This window comes from Echinops telfairi, unplaced genomic scaffold (assembly GCF_000313985.2).
Source record: "Echinops telfairi isolate 266 unplaced genomic scaffold, ASM31398v2 ScPeMD7_16;HRSCAF=60, whole genome shotgun sequence".
NCBI lineage: Eukaryota > Metazoa > Chordata > Mammalia > Afrosoricida > Tenrecidae > Echinops > Echinops telfairi.
In genome coordinates, this window is record NW_022103913.1 from 5873980 (window position 1) to 5881063 (window position 7084).

The 7084-nt window shown below is 43.5% G+C and overlaps 1 long non-coding RNA gene across 1 annotated transcript; it reads left to right on the top strand.

Moving 5' to 3' along the window:
- Positions 1-815: 815 nt before the first annotated feature.
- On the top strand, positions 816-4608 carry LOC123521388. The gene is made up of 3 exons (XR_006679839.1): positions 816-909; positions 2595-2642; positions 4532-4608. It is a non-coding gene; the product is annotated as an uncharacterized LOC123521388 (long non-coding RNA).
- The last annotated feature ends 2476 nt before the right edge of the window (positions 4609-7084 follow it).

Below are 7084 nucleotides of genomic sequence, written 5' to 3' on the forward strand. Positions count from 1 at the left end.
TCTAATGGGGTCCTTTTCAGAGCAGTTGGTAGTGATAGCTGGGCACCATCTAGTTCTTCTGGTCTCGGGGTGTGCAGACTAATGTTTGCGTGGTTAATGAGTCCAGTGGACTAACTGGTTTCATGTCTCTCTCAATTTTCATTGCTCTTCTTTCCTACAGCTGGGGAGAGACCATATTAGTTAGATAGCTGCTCAAATTCTATTCTCTTTCAATTCCGATTTGCAATGAAGTTTTTAAAGCTCCCTCATATATTAACTCCCCGAGATAGAAAAACACAGTACCCCTCCCCTTCTCTTAATAAAAATTCTGTAATATTTTGGAGTTGCAAAATAGACTCATAGGATTCAAGAAGATCCATCAACAGCTTTTTGCTCCTAGACTCTCAAAGGGTAGGCATAGTTTGTTATTTGTGTCCTAACTTCCTTCTCATGTAAGGAGCATAGTGAAAAGTAGGGGACTTCCACAGACGAGAAACAAGAAATGGAAAGTCCAAAGGAAAGTCTTTACCCCCAAAGTAGAAAGAGACAAATAAATGGCTTGCTTTCTAAGAAACCTGACTCGGTGAATGAAGTGGAACTCCAGGTAAAGATGAAGGCCCCCTCCAAAACCCCCCTTGCCTAAGAAGCCATGTCTACAAACTTATGGCCGTAAGTAACACCCTGCCATAGGGTACGTAGTACATTGCCTCCAAGATGGCCACCAGTTCTGATGTCATAAGTCAGTTCTGATGTAAGTTGAATATTAAATTGTTTTAAAATATCATAATTATTGTTTTCATAAATCTAATCTTTTTACTCTTTAGGCGTTGGAAAACATGACATCTGAGAATGATAAGAAAACCAAATTAGTCAATGGAACATTGTATTTAGTATATATTACTAAGGACAAAAGAGAAAAAATAGATTGCTGTAAGTAAAATAGATGGTAATTTGAATGTCTGAGTCAGCATATCAAAATGGAGTACTTAATTACTTATTCTTTTATATTTCATTTTGCCTATTCTCTGTGAATGTCTTGTTTTCACAATCAGATTTTAAACTTAATGAGCACATGTGTATTTTTTGACATAGGAACTATTTGTTTTGAATTTTTTAATAATAGGAACTATCTGTTTTATTTTCCCCTCTTAAGCACCTCTAGTAAAGCCAAATAGAAGCCTGGTTACACAGTAGTGATCTGATGATTGTTTAGGGCACTAAGTATTTTGGGGAACTTAGCTGCAAAGAGGATCCCTTGCTTGGAAAGCTTTCAGGGGAGGAAGGGAAGGGGGAGGGAGAGACAAAGTAGTTAAGTACAGTTCATATTATCACTCTGTATCTAAAGTATGCTACTTCACTGATCAGGATTTTGCTGGGTTTACAAATCAACTGCCTCAGAGTAACTGGAAAACAGAGGGAAATTATGAGACAGATCGGATTTATTTCTTTACAGCTGAGAATTAATCTCACTTCTGTAGAGGAAACAAGCCTCCCTCCCTCTTACATTCTGACTAAAATGCACACCAACTAATGTCCATCTGAAAATAGAAAGTAACCAGTTCTCCGGGCTGGGCAGCAGTGCCGCTATTTAAGAAACAAACCAATAAATCACAAACCGCTAACCGGTGTGTCTTTGCTGCAGTTTATAAAGATGGAGACTTGCAATAAGAGAAGATGGGTTCCATGAAGGCATCAGCTTTATGGAATCTGGTGGCTGGCTGCAAGCGCTATTTTAGGATCTTTATGACATGTATAAACATCTGTGTTGACAGCTCTAGCTGCCCGTTACCAAATGTGAATAAAAGTACACCTCAATGAGAAATGAACTTATTATAGAGAAAGTGGAAAGTCAGGGTCAGTTCTTTAGTGCCCATTCCTTTTATAGAACTTGATGGTGGAAATGGGAATGGTTTTCATTTGTTACCCATTGTATACCGTTGAAAGCTTCTCAGAAGAATAGCATTACAACACTGCTCCCGGTAATTACCCAAGCGGAAGATTTGTAGCCTTTTGTGTATATCTGATGAAGCCAGGGGACTGTCCCCAGGATACTGACAATCGTGAATAAAAGCACCAAAGGGTTCCATAGATAATTGCCTCCAGGAGTCAAATTAAATCCCACTGCCACCTAATCAATTTGGACTCATAGCGACCCTATACAGGGCTCCCCGGACTGTAAATCTCTATTGTAACAACCTAATTTCCTCCCTCAGAATGGCTGGTAGGCTTGAACAACACACCTGGCAGTTAGAAGCCATTATCTAACCCACAGTGTCACCAAGCCTACTTGGATCCTAGATTAAGACACTTTAATTTAGGATCATGTTGATCAAGGAGTTTGGGGTTTTAGACAGAGGCTAGGGTTGGCCATTTGCCAGCTGGGCAGTCAACAATGTCTTGGCTAGAATGTCCCATGTTGACGAGCTTTGTAGCAACCAGCCTGGAGTTGGTGCTCAGAGAATGTGGGTTGAATGAATGACTAGACCCATGGTTAGAGCTAATAGCTCTCCAAGACGGGGACAGAGTCAGGTCAGCAGCTTTAGGGAGGAATAAGTAAGTGATAAGCTCAGTAATCATCTCTTTTGTGCTTACTTATCTTTGCTTTTCTGCTGAAGACAACTGATTTTGGTGGGAGAAATTCTAGACACACCCGGATGTCAAAGGTACTGTCATTTTTCTGGTTTTGGTTCTACCCTGAGAGTTCTCAGGTCTCACGGGCTCAGTAGAAGAGCCTGGGTAGCAGGGTGGTGAAGCGCTCAGCTGTTAACTGGAAGGTCAGGAGTTCTAACTCACTGGGTGCCGTATAGGAGGAAGATGTGGTAATCGGCTTCCATAAATATTTACGGCTTAGAGACCCGATGGAAAGTTAACAACTCATGTATTCCAATTGGAAATGTTGGCCTATGCATATGTAGTTTTCTTTTCTCAACCATGTTTTAAATTCTAAACCCAAAATCAAACGCACAGCATTGAGTCAATGCTGGCTCATAACAAGCCCTGTGGATTTCTGCTGCAGAGACCACAACTGTTAGGAAGCAGAAAGCCCAGGCTTTCTCCTGTGGAACTGCTGCTGGTGGTTTCAAACTGCTGACAATCAGAGCACAGCCCACCACATTACCACTACACCACCAGGACTCCTACCTTAAATTCTATATCATAGATAATGTTGGATACATTAGCATCACTATCAATAGAATCACCTTACGCCCCAGTGGAATGATGGGTAATGTTCTTTATTATAAAATGATAATGACGTTTCTAAAGTTAATCAGAGACATACAAATCATAGATTCATGAATGGAATGTGGGCTCACAATTAATTATAATCCCAATCTAAGAACAAATAGTCCTATGACATGCCCCTACTGGATACTTGCCCTCATGAAACGATCACTGAGGGTATGAGTGCTATAGCAAGAAATCAGATGGTGCTGGCTATGAGAAAGAATAGGATTTGGGGTCTTAAAGCCCTGTCTTAAAACAAGCAGCCATCTAAGGCAAGGCTCCAACTAAGTCCACATGGAAGAAGCACATCAGCCTGTGTGATCCAAGGATTGAAAAAGTAAAATCCAAATCTGAAGGAGGGAATGATATCAGTGCTTACATTGTGAATGCCTGGTTTGCAGAAGGCTATGAAAGCCTAAAATCCATTTGCAGGGTCCCGGTAGGGATTAAGCATCCAGTCGAACCCCTCTGACCATAGTCCGGGGATGTGAACAGTGTTGCTATCAGACAGAAAGCATTGTGAAGCCAATTATGGAAGATGTAAGACCTCCCTTTTGACGCATTTGAAAATTGCTTCCGTTTTAAATATTATCTGCTTTCTTTTCAATTGAGGTTTTCTTTTGTTATATTTTGTCATTGTTGTTGATTTTTGTTTGTTTTTTTCTTGGTTTTGTTTTGTATGATTTTCTGTATATGAAATTCAGGATGGGTAAATCTATAGAGGCAGTAACTGGATTAATATTTACATAGGGGCATGGCAGGGGAGGTTGCTGGGAGATGGGGAGCTGACAACGAGTAGGAGAAAGAAGAAAATATTCTGAAATGGATTGTGGTGATTGCACAACTCTTAATATGATTAAATTATTAAATTATATAATATGTGAATTCTTTACCAATAAATAATAGATCAATTATTTACCAACTTAATAATTATAATAATAAAAGAGAAACCCAAAGGAGCAGTCTGCTCTTCTATAGTGTCGATGTGAGTTGGGATCCACTCAACAGCAATGGGTTCAGTTACTCAGTTCTCCACTGGGCTGTCCTTGTAAATCTCCCCTTTCCATAGAAGGATCCCTGGCAGTGTAGTAACTATGAGTTAGGCTACTACCCACAGCGTCAGCAGTTTGAAACTAACAGCTTCTCTTCAGGAGAAAGGCGGGGCTTTATACACCCATAAAGAGTTGCAATGTCTAAAACCGCAAGGCCAAGTCTACCCTGTCCCATAGGGTCGCTCTAAGTCAGAGTTGGCTTGATGGCAGAGAGTTTGGTTTTGGGGGGATTTCCATACAGAACTTGGCAATCTGTACCTTCCTTTTCTTTTCAGAACGTTGTTGTGATCTAACAGCTCAACTCTGTTTCTCAGGGGAATGACTCTCCAGGAAATGAATGACGGGAACAGACCGATGGGGCAGCCTGCCCGGGGGGTGGGGTGGGGTGGGTGGGTGGTGGTGGCCTCTTTCATCTCTCATTGCCAGTGGACACTGGGATGCCTAGATATAGGTTCAGATCTTGGCTTCCTCACTCACCAGTGGTGATACTTTAGCCAAGTCACATTTAATTCTTTGAGCTTAATGTTTCTCTTCTCTAAAAAAGAGATTCAGCCCCAATAGACTGGCTGAATGAAGAGTCAAGTGTAGAGATGTAACAGAAAGAGCAGAGCAAATATTTTCATGAGTGGCAGACGCCTCCCTTGTCAGGAGTGGAGTGATGGTGTGAAAATGGATTCAAATAAGCCTACTGAAGCTCCAAACCTGATCCCTAGACATTAGCGATACATTTCATAAATGTTTAAACTCTATGGTTCTCCCCTACCCCCAATCCTTGCTTTCTCTGCCCTAGATGGGCCTCGGGGCCTGCCAACTGCCCACGGAAAAGCCCCTGAGGGAACCTCGACACGAATTTCTCCCATCCCCAGGAGAGCAGGGCTTCTGGGGGAGACAAGGGCTGAAAAGTGAATGAGCTGACATTTGTGCTCTGTTCCCTTTCTTGTCCGAGAAACAGCGTGTGAAAGCTTGTGCAGGAGATTTGTGAATGAGTGACTTGCCAGGTCGCATTTGGTTAGCCTCATGCAATTTCCAGCACAGGCCTCAAGAAGGGGTGGTTTGAGGGAAGTGCCTGCGAACTTGCTTAAATATCAGGAATGTATCTCATGGACTTCTAGCAGCTCTCTTAACTGAATTGATCTTCCGAGACCAGACTCAATGGCAGAAGCAGTTAGGGTCAGACACGGTGGGGTGCTTAAGTGGAATGTCTTGTAGGCGGCTAGATGAGGATGCCAGGGCCCCAAACTCAGACACCACCAGCCAGGAGGTGGATGTGAAGCCATGTGATAGGACAAGCCCTTCCAGGAAGCATGCCGGGTGAGAAGGGTCCTCCTACATCTGGTAGTGCACCAATGAGAGGGTCTGAGTGCAGACGAGGAAGGCTCTTGGGCAGCCAATGAGGGCAGCGGTGGTTGGGGTGAGTCTCGCCTTCCACGTCAGGCTCTGACTGAATTCTCAGCCAGTGTAGTTCCGCGAATGTGCAGCCACCACTCATCTGTCAGCAGGGCTTGCGTGCTGCTGTGATGCTGACCGGTTTCAGTGGAGCTTGGAAACTGTCATCGTCCGCTCCCATCCCGCACCTTGCCAAAGAGAAGCCTTTCCAGGCATCACGTTGGGGCGGAGTCCATTCAATGCTTAACAGATACAGCAGGCGCATTTTTAAGTGGATGATTTTGATGGCCCACGCATGACGTGATAAATATCCAAACGGCGCTTGGCACAGAAAGAGGACCCTGTCCCTCATATCATCCTGCACTGTCGCAGGCAGGACTGAGACGGACTGGGAAGAACGCTCTGGTGGTCTGCTTCAGAAAGTCCCCCCGGGAGAACCCTACGATGTCAACCACCCAGTCTGCAGGCCATCATTGACATGACGCAGACTGGCTGGCCAGTGCTTCGGCCCGGCGTGCGGGGATTGCCATGAGTGGGGGCTGACTCTATGGCTGCCAACAAGGACAACTGCAGGTCATTTGAAAACAGTGAAAACAAAAAGCTGACTGAAACTCAGCCCACTCAACTACCTACGAACTGTTGACGCGGTTCATCTCCTGCATGAAGCATGACTCTCTTCAAGAACGGCATGCCGCTCTCCAGGTTTGCTCGGACAAAGTGTGGGGCCCACCTTTTCTTGAGATGCTGGAAGAGAATGACAGTGTGGCGACCTCAGGACAAAGGAGAGACAGGAGCTCCCAGATATAGAGCCAATACCTCTTGCCGAGGTCAGCTGAACATTTGGATCCATTCATACCTGGGGATTTTCCTAACAGCTTCATTTACAGACATTCTCCTTTACACATTCTCCTTTGTGCTCCATTCGGGGTTTGGCACCTGAAACAGAAATATTTCCACTTACATAAGCATCATATTAATAACGATAGGCATGAGCAAATCCACAGGTATTCCGTTACACACAAGGGGTTCTGATTTTCACCTAGTGACTGGGGTAGAGGCTGTGGTTTCTAGTTTTTTCCTGGCGTCAGTGACCCCTGTCATCACTAAGCAAACAAGCACACAGCCATCTAACAGAGCCACCTTTCTGTACACAACAAAACTCAATAGAACGTTGTTTGGACCTTGTCCAAGATAACTATTTACAGATGTTCCCAAAGCATATACTCATAAAGCTACAGGGCAGAGACTCATACTATGAAGACAGCTCCTCATGAAACTCTAGAATATTCTACAAGGAAATTACCAAACTATTTAAAACTGCATTAATTTTGTTTTCTCCCTCACACTACATTAAGTTTAGAGTGAAGAGACCTGGGTCATAAGTGTTTTATATGAAAACCTTTGAAGATAAAAGCATTAAAAGATGCACAGAAACTATTTTA